The sequence below is a fragment of the Marmota monax genome, unplaced genomic scaffold (assembly GCF_021218885.2).
Source record: "Marmota monax isolate L192 unplaced genomic scaffold, Marmota_monax_Labrador192_F-V1.1 WCK01_AAM20220418_F8-fsc00953, whole genome shotgun sequence".
Taxonomy (NCBI): Eukaryota; Metazoa; Chordata; class Mammalia; order Rodentia; family Sciuridae; genus Marmota; species Marmota monax.
Genome location: NW_026692671.1, coordinates 5,301 through 9,192, shown reverse-complemented (window position 1 = coordinate 9,192; position 3,892 = coordinate 5,301). Strand labels below are relative to the sequence as shown.

The window sequence follows — 3,892 nt, the reverse complement described above, 5'->3', positions numbered from 1 at the left end:
AAACATTTCTGGGATTTTATTGATCAGCTTATATAGTAACATATCCAGAGTTTCTGTGATAATGATATCCTCATCAGGGGCTGGGGTTATGACAGTGGTAGCAGCTCAGTGGTAGTGTACTTGCCTAGCATATGTGAGGCACTGGGTTCAATTCTCAGTACCACCTTAAAAAAATAAAAGTATTGTGTCCATTTTTTAAAAAAAGATCCTGATCATAGCAATTATAATTTATTTATGTCATATTTTGCCTTAGAGTGATGTTTGAAGTGTAATTGTGGACCAGTGGCAACCCATAAATTGTGTTACCAGTTAAAGGTGAGTTAAATACAGAATTGAAAGTAACTATTTAAACTATAAGTAATAAATTGACATTTCCATGAGGACCAAACCTCACTGAACATGATATGGACTAACACAATACTATTTTCATCAGTGGTGGATCACTATTGGCATGAGTTTCACATGAGGCATGAGTAGTAGGCCATACTATAAAGTGTGATGCTCCATTCCATCTTTTAAATTTTTTTGAAAATTTTTAGATATTACAGAATTAAACTAAAATGTATTAATAGTCTACTCTTGCATTTCCTTGACAAAAAGAAAAATTCATGAGCCAAAAAAAAAAAAGGAGAAGCTTATAAAACTAAATATACATCTCAGCTTTGATGGCAGAACAGAGAAAGGAATTAAAATGCTTTAGTTTAAAAATCACAAGTGAATGATAAAGTGTGTAGAAACTGAAAATTTACAAACTGTTTACAACCTAGAATCCTTGACTGTCCAGAAACTACACAGATGGATCATGGTGAACAACAGAAAGGGATTATGGATGAATATGCATTGTTCTAGCCACTCCCCATGCCTCTCATCTGCAAGGAAAGCCTGACATTGTTTAGATACTGAGCCAAGCTAATGCTGGCAGCAGATCCAAGGATGGTAAGCTGCCTATCAGTAGATCCTTCCATGGAGTTTGCAATTTTGATCTGCACCCCAGCCATCTGATGGATCTCACCTTGATGTCACATTATGCAGCTGACCAAGTGATTTTGGATGGTGAGTTCATGAGAAGTAGTCTGAGCAGATGTGTACAAACCTGCCCATAGCGTTTCACCTCTGGAAAGCTGGATTCAATGCCACTGAATTTGGTGTTGTCATGCATCATAGAAAAATGAGACTGTTGCACTGCCAACTGGTGCAGAATGAACAAATCTGGCTGTAGAATGACATACCATCCTTGAATAATATAGGCCTGATCACCAGCAAAGATGACAGGAGAACTTGAGGGCTTGGACCAGTAGGATATGGTCACACCCTTTGGGGTGGGGACAGAGAGAGTGTCTCCAATGTCACCTTGCAGATCTGTTTTGACACACTCAATAATGGATTGAGGAATGCCAGCAATAGTGGTGGCCTGCTCAGATGAATTGGGGAGCATATCCCCTGCCACCTGGACTTGAGCCCCTGTACTCTCTCATAATTTCCTTAATCTTGCAATTACCTTTTCCCATGAGAGAGCCACACTAACTTGCAGGCCCTCAGAGTGACAAGGGTTCAACTGGCAGCTGTGCTGTTGGTCATAGAGCTGCTGAAGTCCTCTTCTGGTTTGTCCATGATCACAGCAAAGGCTGTGAAGATGGTATTAGCGGGTCCAGCCAAAGTGATAATTCTCCCAGGACAATTCCCTTTTGAGATGTTGATATGGGCACCACTCTCCTCGTGCATCTTCTTAACTGATTCTGCTTTCTTTCCCATGAGACTGCCAGCTTCCTTTCCAGGTATAAGTAGCCCAATGGTGAGAGTGACATTGAATCCACCTTCAGTCATGCCAGTGAGCAGCGTTATGGGGAGCTGGACTTTGAGTGGTCAAGTCTTTGGTCACTGATGGGGGTGAAAGCCAAAAACTGCAGATGAGAGACCACTGCAGGGGGAAAAAAGGGAGATGGCCAGAAAGGAAGGCTGGAGGCAGAGAGAGGAACAATTAGAGTGAGCAGGAAGGCACAGGGGACCCACCAACAGGGGAGGGTGGAAAAGGGTGGGAAAGAGGCCCTTGGGCTGGGGAAGGCAGGAGGGAGATTGGGCAGGAGGGAAAGGGCACAGGTTGGAGCTGCTCAGGCTGCTGCTGGTCTCTCATTTTCTTAAGACAGAAAAAATTAATTATAAAATTTAAATGATAATTTATTGTAAGTAGTAATTGATAAGTTATTACAGACAAAATTTTAAAATACAGTATTATTTGAATTACTTTGAATAAGGTTTAAAGATAAATAAACTTAGCTTTTTGAAATTATCTTCAAACATCTTGTTTTAGTCTCATTGATATATATATATATAGATAGATATATATAGATATATAGATATATAGATATATAGATATATATTTGAATATATATATAGATATATAGATATATAGATATTTGAATATATATATAGATATTTGAAATGGGTTCCTCTACTATGAGTGGCATTAAAATGAAACAGATACCATTACAGAGGAGAGTGACTATAGATAATAATAATGAATTAAATGTTTCAGAAAACTGGCTAAAAGTATTTTGAAAATTTTCACCACAAAAGTTGATGAGATAAACATGTTGAAGCTGATTTAAATATTTCATATTGTATCCATGAATCAAAATATCACATAATATACTGATTAATATGTACAGTTTTAATGTTCTAGTTCTTAGTTTAAAATAAATAATTTAAAAGTTTTTTAAAATTTAAAAAGAAATTATTACTTCTGTGGGCAACCTCATTTGTCAAATTAAAACTTCACATATTGATATAAATAAAATAAAATTCATTAAAGCTACAGAGGTATGCATTTATTATGAGAAATAAAACTTCACTCCAACTTAGGAATAGTTACAGTTTCAGAATGTTAAAGTCTGGAATGTAATAGTAATTCTTCATAACAGTTATCAATAAGCACATAGTTTTATATTCCTTTCTCCCTGTATTTTTGTTCCAATCATATCAGTTGAAATATAGTTTTATGACTGTAGAATCTAATTTTAAAATTGATTTTTTCCTTGGTCTTTTTTTCTTCTTAAAAATTTTATTTCTGTAAAAATTCCTTTTTATTATATTTTATAAAAGTGTCAGCCTGTGATGGATTGGAGGAAAGACAGATATTTTATTACAGATAGAAGTTTAATTGATATTTGTTAAATGTTCATAATAGTATTCTTATCTCAGTTAATTCTTGCAACAATGACACAAAGTCTCATTTTATGAAAGAAATTGAAGCTTATGCTTAATAGCTTTCTTACGTTACATAGATACTAACAGCACAGTTATGTATGATTCAACATTCCGTCTATCTTACTCTAAAGCATGTAGATTTACTTCTATGTCTACACCACAATTGGACTCTTTCATTTTCCTTTAGTTTCATGCTAGTCTATTAGGTTTGAGATAATTCTGAAAGAGTAGAGCTTTCTTTGAAGCTGCAGAACTTTTGCAGAGCAAAGTGCTGTCTTTATAAAAAAAAATGGGACATTCATAAAATCAATTCTAGTTAGTAAAAGTCTACATAGCTACAAGATTTGTGTTACTAAACTGAAATGTATCAAACACTCACAAAACAAAATGCACTATTTATTACTGTGTATCATGTGCTGTAACATCGCTTGGAAATGCAATTCATTTATTCCACCCATATATATTATTATGTGCCTGCCGGGCACTAGGCTTTAAAGAGCTGTGACTAAGACAGGAAATGTGCTGCTGTCTTAGAATTCTCATTCTAGCAGCTATGAAATGGGCAATACTAAAAATGCAGCAACAAAAAGGTGATTTCAGAGAGTGTTAGGCATGACAAATATGGCTGGGATAGAACATCTTGGAAGCAACATTAGACTGAAGCGTCTGGGAAGGTTCCTTGAGAATG

General features: G+C 35.7%; 1 pseudogene; it reads right to left on the bottom strand.

The window, feature by feature from the left end:
- Positions 1-845: 845 nt before the first annotated feature.
- LOC124093921 (poly(rC)-binding protein 2-like) lies at positions 846-1,824 on the bottom strand (annotated as a pseudogene).
- Between the last annotated feature and the right edge of the window lie 2,068 nt (positions 1,825-3,892).